The sequence below is a fragment of the Odocoileus virginianus genome, chromosome 16, assembly GCF_023699985.2.
Source record: "Odocoileus virginianus isolate 20LAN1187 ecotype Illinois chromosome 16, Ovbor_1.2, whole genome shotgun sequence".
Taxonomy (NCBI): Eukaryota; Metazoa; Chordata; class Mammalia; order Artiodactyla; family Cervidae; genus Odocoileus; species Odocoileus virginianus.
In genome coordinates, this window is record NC_069689.1 from 50,845,453 (window position 1) to 50,868,772 (window position 23,320).

Consider the following 23,320-nt stretch of genomic DNA (forward strand, 5'->3'; position numbering starts at 1 on the left):
AGTATTTTAACTCTTTATTGACCAGGGGATTTTTGCAGAAACTGACACGTGTGGCCAATGATTTGTTATGTAAGTGAACACTCCAGTATATATATTGAGACACTCTAGTCAATAGCATTCAGGTAACAAAAGACACATTAATACACTTCTGATCAAGGATGTGTTACTTACCCATTGCAGCATAACACATTACTCTAAACCTTAGGGGATTAAAATAAAAACACGAGATATGTCACATTATATCTGTGACTCTAGAATCTGGGCACAGTTTAGCTGAGTCCTCTGGCTCACGAGGTCTCACAAGCTACAATCAAGGTGCTGAGGGGGTCTGCAGTCATCTAAAGGCTTGACTGGGACAAGATCCATTTCCAAGCTCACTCCATGGTTTTCAGCAGGATTCCACTCCTCATGGGGCATTGGACTGAGAGCTTCAGCTCCTCACCAGCTGTTGGCTGGAAGTTGCCTGGAGGGTGTGTGTGGAGGCTTCCTTATAACATGGAAGCCAGGTTCATCAGAGCGAGCAAGTGAGAAGAGAGAAGTTCAGTTCAGTTTAGACGCTCAGTCACATCTGGCTCTTTGTGACCGCATGGACTGCGGCATGCGAGGCCTCCCTGTCCATCACCAACTCCCAGAGAGAGAGCAAAAGAGAAGTCACAGTCCCTTACAACCTGTCCTTGGAAGTAGTATCCCATCAGTTTCACCAGGTTCAGCCCACACTCAAGAAGAAGGAATCATCTTAGAAGCTGCCTCCCACACAAGAAGCTTAAAAATGATGTCTGGGACTTCCCTGGTGGTCCAGTGGTTAAGACTTCACCTTCCACTGAAGGGGGTGTGGGTTCAGCATCTGGTCAGGAAGCTAAGATCCCACATGCCTTGCAGCCAAAAAGCCACAACGTAGAAGAGAAGCAATATTGCAGCAAATTTAATAAAGACTTTAAAAATGGTCCACATCAAAAAAATATTTTAAGAAATGATAATTCTGCCAAATCACTCCTATATTTTCTGAGCCTTATCTCTAAATTTCATGTATTTAGTCAAAAGCCTTAGTAGCCCTTCAGGCTATCTCCAGCCTTCCAGAAGCCAATGTTAAAGTAAGAAAGCTATAATGAGAATTAAATGCATGCTTCTTCCTTTACTGGGAATGAAGCTATCCACTCCACCAATGGGACAGTTTAAATAAATAATGGCAAGTGACCTGTTCTCCTCTTTTATGTCAATATTTAGAAATAAAACTCAAAATTAATCAGTTGAATTTTTTCAGTCAAAATGCAGGAATTCCAAATGTGAGGTCACAAAAGCAGGTCTTGCCTATTTTCAATGCTAACGCATAATTAAATTTCCATTTACATTTTAAAATTGTGTTTCTCAACCAAGGATGATCAACTATGCAATTACTGAGTGTCTTTGTGGATGAATCATGCTTTTCTTACATAATTAATTTAGAGCAAATTGAACAGCATGCATCAATAATTAGATGGGGAAAAACATGTCTAAAAATTCTTAAATTCAATTTTGGTAACACAAGAAAGTGACAAAATGCATTTTTTTTCTTTTAATTCCTATAGGACAAGGCAATGTAAGAGATTATATATTCTTATATATAGAATATATATATATATATATATATATATACACATATATATACAGCGGAAGGAGGTTCCAGCTGTAAGTTTTAGAGAAACAGCTCAGTGAATTACACACCTTCCTCCCCCTCTCTGATTCCTGTGACAATGGATGAATCAAATGCATTGGAAAAGACCCACCATAATCTGTTCCCATAGCCCTATGCAGTACACAGATTGGGAACTATTAGCTCCCAGCAAGCTCACACATTTTAGTTAGCCGTGGGCACCTGGAATGATGGAACACTTCAGCCATGTCAACACTGCACAGCTGGTCCAGGCTGCGGAAACTGTCTCCTCCTCAGGATACCACCCTGTGTCCAGTCACCACTACAGGAGACCTAAATGCAGAGAGTATTTCCCCAGCTGCTCTCAAGAGCCCAGAAGAAGCTCAACTTGAGCTGAAGAGAGAGCAGGGATCATGGAATTCTAGCCAAAGTTGGAGTGTGTTGGAGGAAACCCCAGCTGAGGAAAGAAATGGGCAGCGAAGGCATTTAGAGGCAAGAGCTAACGGACAAACCTAATCAGTCCAGCAAACTTGCGGTGACATTTTCAAGTGTAAGGTCATTCTGAGTTGCAGAACTAAGAACATCTTTAGATGTCGAAATGGCTTTTGCTAAATGTCAACTTGGTAAATTTGTTTTCCCTTTGGCTCGTTAAAAGAGAATTAACCATTTATCCAATAATGAAAAGAAATATGATCCTCCCAGGGTTCACAAGCATTCACCTGAGGCTGGCCTAGTCTCTCCCATCTAGCCAATTTTGCTCGTTATATATGTATATACATTGCTGTTGTTCAGCTGCTAAGCCATGTCCGACTCTTTGAGACGCCATGAACTGCAGCTCCCAGAGCTTACTCAAACTCATGTCCCTTGAGTCGGTGATGCCATCCAACCATCTCATCCTATCGTCCCCTTCTTCTCCTGCCCTCAATCTTTCCCAGCATCAGGGTCTTTTCCAATGAGTTGGCTCTTCGCATTGGTGGCCAAAGTATTGGAGCTTCAGCTTCAGCATCAGTCCTTCCAATGAGCATTCATATTAGCAATATGTACTCACCAAGAGGCCTCAGGTAGCTGGGAAAGTCCTTGTCCTCGGAACACTTGCAGTCTGCTGCAGGGACTGAGTGGGGTGCAGACGGTGATGCCACAACGGGGATGGATCCCATTCTCCAGAATTGCTGAGCACTGCGCTACAAAAGCACCTTGCAGGGGACCCTGCCCAGGTAGGGATGGGGGTTTCTGGGTGATAATTAGCTATCATGACATTTAGCTGAGCCCTCTGGAGTGAACAGGAGAGAGTTAAAGAAAGTGAAAGGTGGTTTAAGGTCCAACATTTCTTTACCATTTTTAATAGAGGTATTTATTCTTACTACTAAGGTTATAGAAAAACAACATGCTGGCATTCTAATGTGCCTAGATTTTACACATATTTGAAACAGTGTCATTTATTTTTTTAAAGTATAGTTGATTTACGATGTTTCAGGTGTGCCGCAAAGTGACTCAGTTTTACATATATATGTATATTCTTTTTTCAGATTCCTCTCCATTAAAGGTACAAGTTATTGAATATTGTTCCTGTGCTATTGTTCCTCAATATTGTTCCCTGTGTTATAGGCCCTTGCTATTTATCTATTTTATATATAATGGTCAGTCAGTCAGTTCAGTCTCTGAGTCGTGTCCAACTCTTTGTGACCCCATGAATCTCAGCATACCAGGCCTCCCTGTCCATCACCAACTCCCAGAGTCCACCCAAACCCATGTCCATCAAGTTGGTGATGCCATCCAACCATCTCATCCTCTGTCGTCCCCTTCTCCTCCTGCCCCCAATCCCTCCCAGCATCAGGGTCTTTTCCAATGAGTCGGCTCTCCGCATCAGGTGGCCAAAAGTATTGGAGTTTCAGCCTCAGCATCAGTCCTTCCAATGAACACCCAGGACTGATCTCCTTTAGGATGGACTGGTTGGATCTCCTTGCAGTCCAAGGGACTCTGAAGAGTCTTCTCCAACACCACAGTTCAAAAACATCAATTCTTCTGTGCTCAGCTTTCTTCACAGTCCAACTCTCACATCCATACATGACCACTGGAAAAACCATAGCCTTGATTAGACAGATCTTCGTTGGCAAAGTAATGTCTCTGCTTTTTAATATGCTATCTAGGTTGGTCATAACTTTCCAATGGTATGTATCTATTAATCCCAAATTCCCAGTTTATCCTTCCCCTCCCTTTCTCATTTGATAGTCGTAAGTTTGCTTTCTATTTCTGTGAGGATATTTCTGCTTTGTATCATTTTTTAGATTCCACACACAAGTGATATAGTATGAAATTTGTGTTTGTCTGAATTACTTCTCTTAGGGTGATTATCACTGGGCCCATCCAATGACATTTCTGCAACAAAGCAGCACTGGCTCTGGTCATAGCATTATGTCTGTTTTAATTTATTTTATCCTCAACAACCCCTGGCAACCCCCATTTTCCCCAGTTTACAAATAAGGAAGCTGAGAGACAGGAATGTGAACTGATCCTCCCCCCAAGATCCCCCAGCTAGTAAGTGGCTAAAAATAATTCTAAACAACCGAGGATGGGGACTGGGGGTAGGGAGGAGGTGATTGTAGGCATGGGCTGTCTTGAGATTTTTTAAAAAGCCAGAAGAGTCCAGATCATGTAGGTCCACACACATCAGGTTCAGAATTTGCAAGCATCTTAGCAACTCCTGAAGGGGTTCGAGTTGGTGACGCTAAGAGCTGCTGTGAACTCCAGAAAGTCCACACCATATGCCATGTGCAAATTGTATGGGAGGCAGGCAAGGTTGCTGTCTCTACCACCTGGTGGGAGACAGGGCACCTGAGCTAGAGGAGCTGCAATGAGGAGGATGGGGACCAGGATGAACCCGGGACCTTGGGATGAGAGAGGTTGGGAAGAGGGAGGCAGGGAGGCCAACACCAGGCTCCTGGCTTGGGGCCCCCACAACTGATGGAGTGCCCGGGGGAATCCTCTGAGATCCTGGAATAACAGTGATGGTGACCGGCTCTGTCCCTCAACTCCTTGATGGCAGCAGGCTACACGCTTGGAAGACACATCTGCCTTAGAGCTAGGAATGCAGATTCTCTCACCTTGTCACACTGTCATTCACTCCTAAACACAGTTTGAGCATTTGAATAAAACAAAAGTGAACGTGAGAAAAAGTGAAAGCGTCCAACTCTTTTTGACCCTATGGACTGTTGCCTGTTAGGCACTTCTGTCCACAGGATTTCCCAAGCAAGAATACTGGAATGGGTTGCCATTTCCTTCTCCAGGGAATCTTCCAAACCTAGGGACTGAACTCAGGTCTCCTGAATTGCAGGCAGATTCTTCACCATCTGAAACACCAGTGAGCAAAAGTCACACAGTCGTATTTGACTCTTTGAGACCCCATGGACTATACAGTCCATGGAGTTCTCCAGGCCAGTACACTGGAGTGAGTAGCCATTCCCTTCTCCAGGGGATCTTCCCAACCCAGGGATCAATCCCAGGTCTCCCACATTACAGGTGGATTCTTTACCAGCTGAGCCATAGGAGAAGCCCAAGAATACTGGAGTGGGTAGCCTATCCCTTCTCCAGGGAATCTTCCCAACCCAGGAGTCGAACTAGGGTCCCCTGCATTTCAGGCAGATTCTTTACCAACTGAGCTATCAGGGAATCCCTGAACCACCAGGAACTTTTTTAAAAAGGAATACAGGAGCCAGCAATGTGATAAAGTATCAGAATCAAAACTTGCCACGTTTCTACACTGTGACCTCATCTTACAGAAGGTCCTTAAAGATGCTCAGAGAACAGATATTCCAAGTATTAGACTATTGCCTCATGGTTATTTCCAACCACTCTAATATTCACATTCTGCCTCAATGTCCTGAATTAATCAGTGCTTCTTATGTTTTGTCCCTATTTGCTCTAAGGAAGAGATCAGTTGATACACCAACTATTTAAGATTAAATTTTTTTTTTTATTTTGGGGACTTTCTCCTACTTTGTGGGGGAAGAAAAACACCCTAAAAGTCACCCAGAAATTCATTTTTATGACGGCTGACACATCTGGGGGCTAGGAAAGATGTCTGCATTCCTTCCCTTTTTTTGGCCAACACTTCAGAGAGTGTGGTTTTGGATTTCTGTGCTGTTCCCTCTCTTCCTGCAAGAAGAACAGGCAGCCTCGCTTCTGTCCTCTCCTACCAAGCTATCGCCCAGGGCCCACCTCCGAGGCACTTCGTTTATAAGCAGTTCTGAGAAGCAAGGGGTCAGAGTGGGCGAGAGCTGGTCCAAAGAGGCATTTGTGGATGGCAAAATTCAGACAGCAGCGTGCATTCCAGAGAGGGCAGCCCTGTGGTGTATTCTGCAGCTGGGCCCAAGGAAAATATGCCTGCTCCTCTCAGCTCCAGCCCCTCCCTGGTGGGGGTGTCTCTAACTGGGCCCCCCCCCCACTCTTCAGGATCAGCTGATGGGCCCACATTGAGGGAGGCAGCTGGTGAAGAATTCATCTGGGCTGATTTGCAGAGAAAGACCATTGATTCCTCTGGGCTTGTTAAGTCGATATCCTCTATACAAAATATAATCCAAAGGATTACAAAATGAACCAGCTGAAGCCGCTGTCACCAAAGGCTCTAACCAGATACTAGAATGAGGCCAAATAACCAGAGGGCAGGAGGCAGGCCAAACAGCATGCCATCTGCCACCTCCATTGCCTCCTTCTTGTTTCATATCTCAACTCCTCGGCTCCTATTTACACAGAGACACCGGAAAGCAGACTTGAATTTACTGCTGTCACCAGCATGAGTGAAGTATTTCTCCATTTCTTTCTTCTTTCCTCCCTTTTCCTGCTGGAAAAGGAGCACAGATGTGGCAGGCAGTCTTTGCCGACTAAGCAAGCATCATTGTCACCATTTTTGTGTTTGCTTATTTGTTTGTTTGTACTATTTATTTATGAACTTGTGCCCAAGCCCCATCCACGTAAAATTTGAGGTAGCTACAAGAGAAACATAAAACAGAAACTGTTAAGTGAGAAGCATCAGAATCAAGGAAATATAAACTGGATTGGAGGTGCTGGCTTCCAATTCAAGATGGCAGCCTGAGATTCATCCCCCATCCCTCCCAAGAACCCCTGAAATACAAATGCAGAAGGACAAAGATGAACACGCCTGCACAGTGGCTGTGTCACATGGGACTTCTAATGAGTTAGAATTGAGCCCATGTTGGTATTGCCCTAAAGCCTTTGAGAATTCCACCATGCCCAGGGCTCAATGCACAGGAGGAGAAAATTAATAAAGATAAACCCTATAAACATATTCGCAGGCAACAGTGTCTGTTGGCACTGAGTCAACCCACGAGCAATACTACAAGTAAGGCAGCTAATATTTGTGTCGGTGGAAGGGGAGGATCATCTCTATGCAAATTGAAACAGGCATCATTAAACCAGATCACTGTGCTCAACAGAACATGATGCATAAATTCCACAAGGAGACCCAAAGGCAAGTAAGCACTGAGAATTTTTCCATAGAGGTCCAATAACCAAGATTTTCCTGGGAGATGTTGAAAGAGAGCAGCTTGTGAACACCTAGGAAAACAATATCAAGCAACCCACAGCCGTCAAAGAGGAGGGATGGAAAGCAAAGGCCAATTTCAGGCCACCCCACATACTAGACTGTCTTCAGGCTGCCTAGACTGACAGATTCCTCACATCTAAGACCCAGTTTTCACATTTGTAAATGGCAATGGCGCTATTACCCACCCCACAGGGATATTGAGGGGCTCAATCAAATAATGTACACAACAGCTTAGAACAGTGTCTACCATATTGGAAATACGCTAGCATATAAGCAGCTTTTATCGTTATTATTCATTGTAATATGAAATATTTACAAATTTTATTTTAGCTATAATTAATAATTAAAGGGCCATGTGTGTTCAATCATACTCGATTGCTCAGTGGTGTCCAACTCTTTGTGACCCCATGGACTCTAGAACACCAGGCTCCTCTGTCCATGGGATTCTCCAGGCAATAATACTGGAGTGGGTTGCCATTTCCTCCTTCAGGGGAGCTTTCCAACCCTCCAGGATTTAACTTCCAGCCTCCAGGGATCAAACCTAAGGGTCCTGAGTCTCCCACATTGGCAGGCAAATTCTTTACCACCATGCCACCAGGGAAGCCCAAAAGGGACATAGACAGAAAATTTAAAAAAAAAAAAAAAAAAAAGCTGTTTATTTGGGTCACAAAACACAGGTGTTCTGTGATCTTGCAAGGTCTTCCTGAGGCACTATGCCTTCCTCTACGCAGTACATCTCAACAAGGTTGGAGCCCAAGTTCTGGCCAGAGCTGGTTGTCAGTCCCTAAGTATTTTTAGACCCTGGCTGAGTGGTTTCTCTCCTTTTTCAAAAGGGCTGGATGACAGCTTGCCACTAAGAATAGCAGTTTTCCAGTTTAATCAGCAAGTCTCCTGGCTTCATAACTGAGCTGGCACTCATGAGAGGTCAATTGGCCACGTTCACCTGTGGATCCCGAGCTGTCCATGCCAACGCTGGCCAGACCTGTGCCCCTCCACAGCCTGCACGCTGAGGGCCTGTCAGGACATGCACAGGAGGAATAGAAACATCTTTTCTCCCAGGAGAGAGAGAAAGAGGGAGAAGTCTGGACCCAGCATCTTTGGCATCTCTTCTGAGATGCTTGAATCTGCAACTCATGGGATTGCAGTACATAGAAAATTCAGGCTTAAAACTCATCTTCAAATCAAGAATTGAGAGGTAGGTCTTCCTTAAGAAGCCCTATAGTCTGAATGTTTGTGTCCTTCCAAAATTTATGTGTTGTAACTCTAAAGCTCAATATGATGATAGTATGTGGTGTGGCCTTTAAGCGGTGATTAGACCATGAGGGTGGAGGCCTCACAAACAGGATTGATGCCCTCATAAAACAGAACCAACAGAACTCCCTAGGTCCCTTCCACCATGTGAGGGCATAGCAAGAAGCTGGCAGACTGCAACCCAGAAACTGTCCCTCATTGAACAGGTCCTTCACTAGAACCCACTATGCTGGCAATTTGAGTTTGAACTTCCAGCCTTCAGAACTCTGAGAATTAAATTTCTATTATTTATAAGCTACCTGGTCTATGGTATGAGCTGGAATGGACCAAAACAGGAGGTTAACTGGAGATTTTATTCAAGGGTATGTGTATGTGTGTGCGCGCATGCTCAGTTGTGTCCAACTCTTTGCAATCCCATGGACTGTAGCCCACCAGGCTCCTCTGTCCATGGGCTTTCCCAGGCAAGAATACTGGAGTGGGTTGTCATTTCCTTTTCCAGGGGATCTTCTCAACCCAGGGATCAAATCTACGGCTACAGTCGAATCTCCTCCTATGTCTATGGCACACATGACTAATTGCTCATGACTTTCTTTCCCACTGAGCCTAGGCAGAAATTCAGAATGCTTTTCAACACCATGCTATCAATGATTAGGGTTGCCACGCAAGATGAAGCCTAATTGCCAATCAGACCTAACATAATGCCTGGAGCCGGGTAGCTGCACCATGAAATTCTGTTGATTGAATAAGTGAAATGAAAAAATGTCATTAGTGAAATGAAAAAATATCATTAGGTTTCTGGAAATAAGAATAGTAAGTTAATTATGTAATACAAATGCCCAACCATTGAAACTAGGACAGGTATCTAAACAATCAGTTGGCAAGTTCAGACATGGAGCAGGAAGATCCTCATGAAATTCACCCAAACTAGCTCAGCCACAATGATGTCACTCAAGTTAGGTCAGATGTGTTGCTAAAACCAATTTGGCTGATCAACAGCGGTGACTCATGGTAGAGTGATACCTATTATGTCAATATAGGTTAGCAAGACGCAGCTGTGCTATAATTTTGGCATGTAAGATCTCCCTAGGATCTTACAGTTCACAAATAAGTAGAGGTAGATGCATTCACACAGAACTGAAAGCTTCTCTAAACATTTTTAAATAAAATGGCAACAGCATGTCCTTGGAAGTCAAAAGACCACAGCAAACTTAATGTTGACTAAAAGGCTGAATATTTTTTTATTTCTAAAGTAATAAAGCAACTGAAAACCTTATTGATAGAGTTCTCCCACTGGTAAGAATACTAGCCAAGTCTAAATTTTAAAAGATTTTAAATATTGTAAAACAATTATCCTTCAATTAAAATAAATAATTACAAAAAAATTAAAGATTTTAGTTCTGACAGAGGCATTAAAAAGTACCAAGCCTTGTACTTGGTACCAGTTGATTCCTTTCCATGTTTCGATAGGTTGCACAGACCATAAGAAGCATCATATTGCAATATTAGCCCCAAATTCATCTTCCAGGGCACCTAGCTGACTGAGGTTGTCCATTAGAATCATGTGGAAGGTTTTAAAAAAAAATACTCATGGCCAGATCCCACCTGCAAAAGTTCATTTCCTTTAATCCAAGAGGACCCATACTTGGATATTTTTAATAGATCCCAAGATCTGAGAACCCACAAGTCTAACTTATACAATATTTGCCAAAGACTGGACTCTAGAAAGCATGCCTAAACTGGAATGTCAAGAGCAAAATTTAATTGTTCTAAGACTACATAGTCAATTCAATAGCCACTAGACATATGTAGAAGTCAAGCCCTTGAAATATGGCTAATGCTACTGAGGAACTAAAATTTTTTACTCTATTTTACTAAATTTAAAAACTGATTCTCAGTTTAATTGTAGGAAAACTCAAGTATGTTTGAAACAGCTTGGGTATGTGAATCTACTTTTTCAACTGTGAATTTTGTGAACCTAAATATAGATCAAGTGTTTCTGGTAAAATGAATGTCTGTATTGAGATGTGCTGGAAGTATAAAACACACACTGAATTTTTCAGACTCCGTACCAAAAAAAAAAAAAAGAATATTTCCTTAAATGATTTTTTTAATTGACTACTTGTAAAGTGATAAAATTTTGACATATTGGGTTAAATAAAATATATTATCAAAACTAATTTCACTTCTTTTAACCTTTTTAACATAGCTACTACAAAATTTTAGATTACCTATGTGTGTTCCAGGGAAAATGAGAGACTCACCGCCAAACATAACAAAAGACACGTAGAAACAAAGCATTATGTGAATATCAGCAGACACAATAATAGCTGAATCAGACTCACAAGTATTTCAGACATTAGAATTTCAGACAAAGAATATAAATTTTACATTTAAAGGAATAAAAGAGAAACTTGAAATATAAACAAGAAATAAAAGACTTTTTTAAAAAACCAAGCAAAATTGAAAAAGAGAACTTTTAGAAATGAAAACCATGGCAATTGAAATTAAAACCTCAACAGAAAATGAGCCACAGCCAAATGGAAAATTAGAGAATGGAAAGATAGATACAAATAAATTATCTAAAATGCAACACTGAGAAACATGTTTGGAAATTGTGAACATAACCTTAAGAGACATGGCAGATAGAGCAAGAAGTCTAACAAATATTTACATCAGAGAAAATGGGGCAAAGGCAATATTTCACAAGAAAATAATGGGTCAAGATTTTCCACATTTGTTTAAAGACATCAAATTTCAGGCATAGGAATCACAGCAAATTTCAAGCAAGATCACCTTTACAAAACATAAAGAAATGGCAAAAAAAAAAATAAAAAAAGAATAAAAAGAAGACAGTAAAAGCAGCTATAAAATGGAAATATAATTTGTCAAAATTTATGGGATACAGCAAAAGCAGTGTTTACAGGGAAATTTATACCATCTAATGCTTATATTGTAAAAGAAGACATTTCCAGTAATTAACAGGAAAGTAAAAGAAATTTTTCTAAACTACCAATGATGTAACGAAGACTTTCCAGGTGACAGTAGTGATAAAGAACCCACCTGCCAATGCAGGAGGCATAAGAGATACAGGTTCAATCGGGAAGATCCCCTGGAGAAGGAAATGGCATCCAGTCCAGTATTCTTGCCTGGAAAATCTCATGGGCAGAGGAGCCTGGAGGGCTAGAGTCCGTGGGGGTTCCAGAGAGTTGGCCATGACTGAGTGGCTAAGTACATACACAGACATCCCTGGTGGTGCAGTGGATAGGAATCCGCCTGCCGGTGCAGGGGACAGGGGTTCGATCCCTGGTCTGGGAAGATTCCCTGTGCCATGGAGCAACTAAGATCATGCATCACAACTACTGAGCTTGTGCGCCAGAGTACTGAGCCCGAGTGCTGCGGTCCCTGAAGCCCACTCACCCGGAGCTGCCGCGCCACAACAAGAACAGCCAGCTCAGTGAGAAGCCTGCGCCCAGCACCAAGGGGCGGCCGCTGCTCTCAGCAGCTAGAGAAAGCCCAAGCGCAGCAACAGAAACTCAGCACAGCCGGAAGTAAGAAAATGGGGCTATTAAAGAAAAACTAGTGGGAAGCAAAAGTCACGGACAACATGGTTTCAGGTTCATTATTCAGTCCAGGCTGCCAACAACCCTCTGAGATTGTATAACTACAGGTGAGGCCACTGAAACACACTGCTCAGGATGATACAAGAACAGCCCTTGGACCCAGCTCTTCCAAATCCCAAATCTGAACTCTTCTCACTTTAGTACACGGTTTGTCCAGCCTAAATCATGTGAGTCGCACGCGCATGTGTGTGTGTGTGTGTGTGTGTGTGTTAGTCACTCAGTCGTGTCCGACTCTTTGAGACCCCACGGACTGTAGCCCACCAGGCTCCTCTGTCCATGGAATTCTCCAGACAAGAATTTTAGAGAGAGTTGCCATTCCCTTCTCCAGGGGATCTTCCTGAACCAGGGATCAAACCCCGTCTCCTGCATTGCAAACAGTTTCTTTTACCCTCTGAGTCACCAGCTGGAAATGCACATTGTTACATGACTCTTACTTAACTATCAATACACACCTCTTCCCTGAACAGACCACAACTCGGGCCAGTGGGGCAGCTGAGCACATCAGAAAATTCTGCAACAGCTCCCCTCTACATCTCTGAAAGCTCACATCATGGCCGAGAGCCTTGAGGGTGACTGAGCCCCAGGGGAAACCTGTATCACGCCCCATGGGTCTCCAGGCTGTATGCTTGCCTGGGTCTCTCGGGACAGGGTCTGTGAGAAATGTTTAAGGAGTGGCCTTTGTAGGTCTCCGGGGACCAGAGAGAGTCCCTGTCTGATTCCTGGACTCCAATAAAAATAAAATCAGAGAATGTTCTGGACTTTGCCACTGGGTTTCAAAACAGAACATTGAAAGTGATGGAGTGTCGTAACCAATCCATAAGCAGATCTTTCCTGAGGGCCCATGGGGACACCGGGTCTGGATTAAGCCCGCTGGAGCTGGCAGTAATGAAAGGTCCAGTTTTCCAAACTTCAAAACATCCAGTTTTCTCAGAGATTTCCCAGGCAAGCTGAGATGGTAAAATTCAACTGCCTGATGCGAAGAGTCGACTCATTGGAAAAGACTCTGATGCTAAGAAAGATTGAGGGCAGGAGGAGAAGGGGACAACAGAGGATGAGATGGTTGGATGGCATCACCAACCCAATGGACACGAGTTTGAACAAGCTCTGGGAGTTGGTGATGGACAGGGAAGCCTAGAGTGCTGCAGTCCATGGGGTCACAAAGAGTTGGACATGACTTAGCGACTGAACAACAATGGGAATTCAGGTGCTATGGGTGTCAGCTCGGAGTTCTGAACTAGTCAGAAGACATGGGAGCAGGAAGGAGGCTTGGAGAATGTTCAGCGTCAGTTATGGGGCAGCCAGCAGAGGAAGCAGGTTCTAGACGGTTCCACCAGACTCTCTCCTGCTTCCTGAACTCATCCAAGCTAAACCTAAGCCCTGGCTGGGGGTGCAGCGTCTGCGCATGTCCTGGTGACAGAGTTTGTGATTTCTTTCTTTAGGACCCAGTGGACTTGGGACTTCCTGGATCTCCTTCTGTCCAAGGATTTATGAAAGGGTGATGGTCCTCTTGGTAGTATGAATAGATATATCATTTCTAAAATACCGAGACTGGAGGAGCAACACACAACTTGCAGGTAGAGATGAGAAGACCCGTGGGTGTGCACCCATATGTGTGACTGTGAGTGTGCATGTGGAGGTTCTTATTGATGGAAACCCTAAGGGTAAAAATACATTTCTTTGTGGGAAAGGGGTGGGGCATTGTCATTAACTGAACACCTACTACTTGCCAAGCACAGTGCTGGGAAGATTCAGCGAGGTCACTATTTCGCTGTAGTATTAAACAGTGGAGAGAATGTAAGAAGCAATCTTCCTAGGCACAATTGGAAACAGTTTGTAAATTGCTATAAAACTTTTATGGAGGGCTATCCGGCAACAGACAGAGAACTTTTTCCAAATGTTCATGTCTATAGATCCAGCAATTTTGTTTCTACAAATTTATCCTGAAGAAGAAATGATGAATGTGTGTGAAGATTTACCTGCAAGGATATTCATCCAAGTACTTCCAAAGTAATAGGGGAAAAGTTAATTGGAGAAAAAAATTAATTCTCTAGTTCTAAGGTTTAAATAAACTATGGTACATTTGTTAAAAATAAAAACCCACTCAGCCATTCACAATGATGTTGTAGAGGAATGTTAAACACTATAAAGAGAGGTTTTCAGTATCCCAAGAAATGACACAGCAGATTGTAAATCACTCCACAGAGAATGTTTCTATTTGTAAAATATGAGTTTTTCAGTCAAAATCCCTACTGGAAACAGATGGCACGTTCAAATAGGACACCCACAGGGGAGTATACGGACGAAGGGGTGAGAAAAAGGACCATGAGGATAGCCCAGAGCTAGCAACAGATCAAGGGCAGAAGCAACTCTGCAAGCTTCCCTGGGAGGGGAAGCGGCCAGCTGATGGACACACAAGCCCCAGGCGATTTCCGGGAGGAAACAGAGACGTCAGCACCTTGACCTCTCTCGTAAGCCAGATCTGTGCCCAAGCACCCCACAGTCCAAACCCACCTGGACCTGGGGGCCACAGAAGATCTGCTTCAGGTGTGGTCCACGGCAGCCCAGCCTCCCAGGCAACGAGAGGGGAGGGGAAGGGCAGCAAACTTCCAGCAGAGCCGTGCATGCGTTCGTCCACACGCACAAAGAGAAAAATGAAGAAATACTGTTGACCCGCTATGACGACTACAGCCATCTCTTGGCAGCTCAGCCGCTGGTGAGTGTTCATTTTCCTCTTCTTGCTTTTCTAAATAGGCTACAATGGGCATACGCTGCTTTAGGTTTCATCCATGAAAGCAACCTGAGTTGGAAGAAATTCAGAAGCCATCCAGAGCGTGTTCATGGTGAGAAACACCCAAACTGGCTGTTCTAGGAAAGGCTAGGGATGTGTTTTGGTGTGTAAGAGAGAAGACTTCGCTACTTTCAACAATGCAGAAACGCTTTTATGGGGGAAGGATGAGGCTTGATCTGCAGTCACCCCAGGACCGGAAAGTAAAATGACAAGCAGGCAGGATTCAAATCTGAAGAATGAGATGGGGCTTTGGACTGATAAACTTTCAACTATCTTCTACTCAAAAAAAGAGTTATTGATTACTAATTAATGATGATTATTATAACAATTTCTTTGATATTGCTTGCTCTGGTTTTAGGAGTGGAGTAAGCTACAAGGATGTAGTGAGATGAATTCTTATTGGAATGCTCCTACACTGTTGGTGGGAATGTAAATTGGTATAGTATAGAGGTTTGCTAAGAAATTAAAAACAGAGTTACCATATGATCCCGAAATCCTACTCCTGGACATATATCTGGAGAAAACTCTAATTCAAAAAGACCCATGCACCCCAGTGTCCATTACGGCACTATTTGCAATAGCCAGGACATGGAAGCAACCTAAATGTCCATTCACAGAGGAAATGGATAAAGATGTGTGTATATATATATGCACATATATATAATGGAATATTATATATAAAACAATAGAATATTATGCAGCCCATAAAAAAGAATGAAATAATGCCATTTGCAGCAACATGGATGGGCCAGAGATTATCATACTAAGTGAAGTAAATCAGACAGAAAAAGATAAATATCATGTGATATCACTTACAAGTGGAATCTAAAAAAAATGATACAAATGAACTTATTTACAAAACAGAAATGCACCTACTGGCATAAAATAACTTATGGTTACCAAAGGGAAAATAGAAGAGACAGATAAACTAGGAATTTGGGTCTGACAACACTTTCTATACATAAAATAACCAACAAGGACCTACTGTATAGCACAGGAAACTATATTCAATATCTTATAATAACTTATAGTGTAAAAGAATCCAAAAATAATATGCATATATACCCACATGTATATATATATATGTATATAAAACTGAATCACTTTGCTCTATACCAGAAACATTGTAAATCAATTATACCTCAGTGAAAAAAGAGAAATCAATTCTTATCATCTGGGATGTTTAGTTCCAAGAGATCTCTGATGAGTACTGTAAGAATAAAGACAATTCAAGCTTCTACAACAGAAAATTCTGCTAATATTGGCAAAAACAAATCACACCGACTTCAGGCTTGGTTGGATCCAGGCACACAAATGATTCATTTGTATCCAGTCTCTCCCCATCTCTTAACTGATTTCTTTATCAGGTTCTCCCTCATGGAAAGGTGGGTTCAACAAGCTTGCATCCTCACAAGTGCAGTAGAAAAGACAATACCTGCTTATAAGTTGCTCAACCAAAGTTCCCAAGATAAGCTTTATTGGGGGTTGATTGGCTAATGGGTCAACTACCCCTTCCTGAATCATTTACTGTGGCCGAGAGGATGCCACATTCTGAGAATGTGTCTCTGAGCCTCTTTTGGCTGTTTCAATAGGAAGAAAATATGGAGCTGGGAATTAGAAATAGACTCAGTCTAGGTTCTGAAATTTTTTCCTCTATGTGGGAATTTGATTCAACCATGTTTCAGTTTACAGATTTTTTTTCCTCCAAATAAAATCAAAAGCAGAGCTACTCTGACTATTAGAATAATGTAGAGGAGTGGGTTTCCTAGGAAGAACTCCTGGGTGACTGATGCCACCAAGGGCAAAAGGAGATGCTCCAGGAACCCCTCCCCACTGTGGACACCAAGAAGAACCTTCTATTTCTGCAGCCTATAGACTAGCCTTTCCTGAAGTGCGATCCACTTGATATTAATTGATGTCTCTGCCTCAGAACCTTTGATGAAAGTGAAAGAGGAGAGTGAAAAAGTTGGCTTAAAGCTCAACATTCAGAAAACTAAGATCATGGCATCTGGTCCCATCATTTCATGGCAAATAGATGGGGAAACAATGGAAACAGTGACAGACTTTATTTTCTTGGGCTCCAAAATCACTGCAGATGGTGACGGAAGCCATGAAATTAAAAGACATTTGTTCCTTGAAAGGAAAACTATGACCAACCTGGAGAGCACGTTAAAAAGCATAGACATTACTTTGCCAACAAAGGTCTTTCTAGTCAAGGCTATGGTTTTTCCAGTAGTCATATATGGATGTGAGAGTTGGACTGTAAATAAAGCTGAGCACTGAAGAATTGATGCTCTTGAACTGTGGTGCTGGAGAAGATTCTTGAGAGTCCCTTGGATGCAAGGAGATCCAATCAGTCCATCCTAAAGGAAATCAGCCCTGAATATTCATTGGAAGAACTGATGCTGAAGCTGAAACTCCAATGCCTTGGCCACCTCATGCTAAGAACTGACTCATCTGAAAAGACCCTGATGCTGGAAAAGACTGAGGGCAGGAGGAGAAGGGGACAACAGAGGTGAGATGGTTGGATGGCATCACCGACTCGATGGACATGAGTTTGAGCAAGCTCTGGGAGTTGGCAATGGACAGAGAAGTCTGGCATGCTGCTGTCCATAGGGTCGCAAAGAGCTGGACACAACTGAGTGACTGAACTGAACTGAACTACCTCACCCAAAAAGATGATGGCTCCTGGTCAGTTAAGTTGGACAAGTTTTCAGCTCAACAAAGCCCAAGAAATCAAAGACTTCTGACTCTTGACTCTAGGATGTTTCAGAGCCCCTAGTATTCAAATGTGTGCTGTGAATCTCCAGAAGAAAACATGACTTGCAGAATTGCCCAGACCTATCTGATCATGAACCTTTCGGAGCATCTCTTGGGACAACAGAACATACTCAGAGACTGGCTGCTCTGGAGAAAGCTGCTCACTTTCTGACCCAGCCCCACCTTGCCCTGCCCACCATCTCAACTGAGATCACAAGGCAGTAAAAGGTTACAGAAGAAGGCTGTTTTTGTCTCTCCATCACCTCTCTGGAATGTTTAGAAATGAGTATAATAACACAGAGATAAAACCCATCAAATCCCCGGTCTCTCTAAAGAAACACTTTCTCCATCCAACCTGTTAGCATAGGCGCTGGAATCAGATTGCAAAAGCTCTGCAGTAAGTCCAGCTCCAGCGGGAGAAGAGACCACTGACGGGTGGGCGACAGCAAGAGGACTTACGGCCTCTGTGGGAACCCGCGTTCACCTCTGGCAAACCTCTGTCTGCAGCTGCAGAAGATCAAGTCGGGCTCACATCTGTTCCCCAGACACCCGACACCCCACCCCAGCTTCCCCATCCAACAAAGCCTGGCCAGGTTTTCACAGTTAATTCCTCCAGGGCCCCTGGCCCATCTCCTCCCTTCTTGCTCCTATGAATTCTCAGAGATCAAAGCAGCAAGTTAGCCGAAGCTTTGTTTGCCCTGCATTCAGAGAACACCTTAAATTCCCAGCTTGAAAGGAGGCCAAAAGAAGGTCAAACATACCCTATTGTTGAAACACTTGCAAACAGGAAGACATGACCAACCTATTAGCAGAGGAACCTTCGTGATTTCTCTGGGCTTCCTGGTCTTGGGAAGGGAGGGACGTCCCCCTGCAAATTTAATATAAGACTCTGATGGGAAGGCCACCAGAATTTTCCTTGGAGGTCACTCTGAGCTGACTCAGGCAGTACACTGATCCTGAGATGGAAGCTGGGAGCTCCTGCCACAACCCAAAGGGTCAGTCCAAAGGTTAAAAGGAGGACTGAAATGCCCATTCTGGATTGTTCTTCTGTTTCGCTCAAGCCCATCTTCTGGACTGTTCCTCCTCCCCCTGGCTTTTGTTCACAAACTTATATGACTTTTTAGAACTGAAAGGTCATCTAGTCTGGAGATTGTCAAACTTCTTGGCAGCCGATAACGTTTTTCCAAAGAAAACCTTAAAAGAGACCTCAATGTAAAGCAGAGTCAGGGGCCCTGGGGAGGGCGGGCTGGGGCAAAGCCTGGACTTCCACCCACTCAGCCACCCCTCCACCACTGTGGCTTTGGGCTCCCACAGTTGGAAAAGCCTCCGATGAGTCCACCCCTTCGTTTACACGAATGCCGAGAACCAGAGATGGAAAGGGAGCCGCCCAAGTGTCTGATGCTCCACGTCTTCATCCTCACTGAGAGCTTGCGCTGTTGCTCTGCTTGTTTAAAAAGTCCCCAGAGTGGTCAATCCTGCTTTCAAAAACGCCCTTTTTCGGTTCTCACCATCTCTACCTCCCCTACTGGGAAACACCTGGGTCAGTCCTCACTGTCAGCCCACCTGCTCCCACCCCCAGACCCTTCAGTTGTGAGATCTTGTTTCCTAAACCCAGTTAATCATTAGAATCACCAGGGAGCTCGTTAAAAATATGGATTCCTAGGCTCAGCACTAGACACAGTAAATTAGAATTTCCAAGGGTGGGTCCTAAAATCTGTAATTTAAAGAAGCACCCCAGGTGATGTTGATGACTGGCTAGCTTTGGAAAGCACTGTATTCAATGAAGCTGGATTCCTTCTTCAATCAAAGGTTAGGAATTCTTCCATGAAATCCCAGCCCTTGTTGCCGGTAGGACCATGATTTCATACAACTTTCTCCGGACTTCCTTTTCAAATAATGGGGGAGAAAAATCTCTACAAGTCCTTTCACCCCAGTATTCTAAACAAAGATACAGCCATAGACTTGTGAAAATATTTTTCTGTGGGGATGCAAATCACTGTACTAATAAAACAGAAATGTTCAACAATGAGATGATCAAGTCTATGTTGGCATGTAAATATAATATTATATGTTTACTAAGAAATAATGTTTAGAAGATTAATAACATAAATATGCTCACAATATATGTGCATATACATGTTACATGTATGTTACATGTTATGAGAACAAATGTACAGTAGGATTCCATTTTTCATATGCATAAAAAGCTAGAAATTACAAACAATAAAATGTTAATATTCTCTCTAGAATGATGGTGGAATTAATGTCAATGCTTCTTGCTTTTATGCTTCCAAAATTTCTATAGAGAACCTGAATTTTGAAATCTTAAAAAAAATTATCTTAAAATGATCTTTGGGAGAGACAGAAAAGCAAGAGATGGAATCAATATTATGATTTAAGTTATTAACTACTTTAACTCTTGCCCACATCTCTTAAAATAATAAGCAATAGTTTTTTGGGTTTTGTTGTTGTTAGAATAAATTCATAAAAATGCTGAAAACCAAGAAGGCACACCATAGAGAGACTAGATACAATAAGAAATTCCTAGAACGTAGAAACCAAATGAGGTCCCTAGAGACTTAAGGAAAAGAAACCATGCGAAGGATAAGACCTAAAACAAGATATCTAAGTACATAAGGAAAAAAGTAGGTTTTATATAAAACCTGTAGTTATATACATTATAAACCTATATATAAAAGGTAAGTTTTATAGGTATATATAAAACATATATATATAAACTATATATATATACAAAACATATATATACATGTACATATATATATATAAAACAGAAAAGTTAAGATATTTGAAGAATCTATCAAAGAGGTCTAACTCTACTTGGAGAGGAAAAGAGAAAATGAGAAAAGGAAAAAAATCAGAAAACTAATAGAAAAAGTGCTCAGTGGAAAAAAGAATGAGCATTTAGATTAAAATAGCTCATTGAGTAAAATGAAGTAAATAATACAATGCCTAGAAAAACTTGTCTCTTTCAGAGCGAGGCACTGGGCTAAGTGATTTCCATACAATATATATCTTAACCCTCATAGAAAACCTGAGTTTAGAACCAGCATTTTCCCCATGTTACAAAAGAAGCAACCAATTAGAAAAATGCTAACAACTTTTCTCAAGTACTTACAACTAGCAATTAATGGAGCTATGTGCCTGATTAAATTTTAGTACACCTATGATCCAAAAGAAAAAAAAATTCCTTGAAATGGCCAGAAAGGAAAATTATCTTTAAAAGATAAAGACACAAGAAACAGACTGACATAAAACTCTTCTTCAACAACACTGGATTTTGGAAGACAAAAAAACCAAATGAACAGAGAAAATTATTTTGAACTTAGAAGTATAGATTTACCAAAACAACCATAAAATAAAGACATTTTTAGTCATTAAAAGCTGAAATGAATAGTTGCTATTTCAAGGGTAATTGTTTTTTGGTCCCAAAAGCAAATATTTTCCAGCATAATTCCAATCAAATACAAGAAACTATCAAAGCCTTTTGTTGAACCAAAGCGGAATTTTACTGTACTGAATAGTTGAAAAACAAATAGAAATTTAACTAAAAAAAAAAAAAAAATTGCATCAAGACTTCCACTGAAGAATTACTCAGGAGTGCTAAAGGGAAAAAACTGAAAAATTAGTTTAAAAAGAAAGATGTGCAATTTAAGAAATAATGTTAAACAAATAAATGAATAAAGCTTATAATTTAGTCTAAATAAATACTGAAGCAATACTGGAAGAAGAAAAAGAAGTGGAAGAAGAAGGAGAAGAAATAACAAACTCTCTTGGTAATAAAAACATGAGAGGAGAGTGATAAGGAAGAAAACAAGAAAATTTTTAAATATTAATAAATAAATGATAATGAAGATACATATCAAAACTCATGAGGTATAAATAAGGCAAGTGTTACAGAAAAATATATAGCTGTGTGTATGTGTTTGCATAATACTCATTTATATCTATGCATACAATTTAAAAGTAATTAATATAAGGAGTATTTATCAGTGAAAACAGTGAAATAAGGACCTCTGAAATTCCTCCTCTCCTTTAAAGAATCTTTAAAGATCTTAAAGAAATTAAGATCTAGAAAAAAATTGTTAAAATTAACTTTTTCAGAATTCTGGAAGTTAACCAAAGTCTGGTAGCAGTCCCTGAGGAAGTTATTCAAGAAAAATGGCTAAATCTCGGTAAGAACAGTGAACTTTGTGGTATTTTAACCTGCCCTATTCCCAGCCCCTTCTCCCCAGCCTACTTGTAGGAGCCTTGAAAAGCAACACTCTAGCAATCACAATGAGAAACAGCAGCCTCGCAGCCCTTGGAAAAGATAGAATGAAATTGGAACTCTTCCAAAGCCCTATTCCCAGAGAATTGTCATAATTTGTCCTATCTGGTCCTCTCCTGGAAAATTCCACTCACAGGGTTTTTCTTTATTTGACCTGACTCAGAGCTTGCTCAGTACAAATAGGATTCCCCTGAGCTTTTATTTAGGAAAAAATAATCAGCAGCAATTGCTTAACATTATAGCTGCCTGAGGCAGTAATAACAGTGGCAGCAAATAACGATCTGATCAAAAAAAAATCTTAATTAAAAGAAAAAGTTTTGGAGTGAGATGTCCATTGGAGTTTTCAGTTCAGTTCAGTTCAGTCTCTGTGTCATGCCTGACTCTTTGCAACCCCATGGACTGCAGCATACCAGGCCTCCCTGTCCATCACCAACCCCTAGAGTTTACTCAAACTCATGTCCATTGAGTTGGCGATGCCATCCAACTGTCTCATCCTCTGTCGTCCCCTTCTCCTGCCTTCAATCTTTCCCAGCATCAGGGTCTTTTCAAATGAGTCAGTTCTTTGCATCAGATGGCCAAAGTAGTTTCGGAAAGGTTTTGGAAAGGCCCGAAATATTCTTGGGGTGCTGAAGGGTCCCTTGCACGCACAGCTCTACGCATGTGCCTGTGAACAGTCACACATCCATGAAATACCTAAGAAGGCTAAAAGTTCTCATTTCTCACTGAGTCTGGTGCTCTGCACAACAAGAGGTGAAGGCTAAGGCAGAGCCATAAACTGCCTACCTGAGTAGTGAAGTGTGCTCCCAGAACAACCCATTGCCCTTTGGCAAATACTGGGAGATTTACTGGTTTCAGACGTTTAAGAAGATCTCTATCCAATCATTAGGTGACTGCTAAGCTAACTCAGTACAGACTTCAAAGACTACACATACAAAGAAAACAGATTTTACAGAATGAGATCCAACAAACAAAATTATTACAAGTAGGAGGGAAAAAAAAGTCTTGGGGAAGGGAAACATCATTTCCAAAGCTGTCACATTATGTGCTTATAAATGTCCAGTTTTTAACCAAAAAAAATCACAAAACTGCAAACAAAGTATGGCCCAATCACAGGAAAAAAAGTTAACAGAAATTGTACCTGAGGAATCCCGATGTAGAGAAACAGTCTTTACATATATTTTATTTTATTATTCTTAAAGAATCTGTGAGTTCTGTGTTTTTATTTTATTTTTTTTACTTCTTATTTTGTATTGGCGTATAGCCAATTAACAGTGTTGTGATAGGTTCAGGTGAACAACAGAGAGACTCAGCCCTCTGAGCAATCAAATCCCTTATGATTATACAATGGAAATGGCAAATAGATTCAAGGGATTAGATCTGATAGACAGAGAGTGCCTGAAGAACTATGGCAGAGGTTTATAAC

General features: G+C 41.7%; 1 long non-coding RNA gene across 1 annotated transcript; it reads left to right on the forward strand.

The window, feature by feature from the left end:
* Window positions 1-13,315: 13,315 nt before the first annotated feature.
* LOC110124274 (uncharacterized) lies at window positions 13,316-21,794 on the forward strand. Its single transcript, XR_002309737.2, has 3 exons — window positions 13,316-13,375; window positions 13,501-13,635; window positions 21,732-21,794. It is a non-coding gene; the product is annotated as an uncharacterized lncRNA (long non-coding RNA).
* The last annotated feature ends 1,526 nt before the right edge of the window (window positions 21,795-23,320 follow it).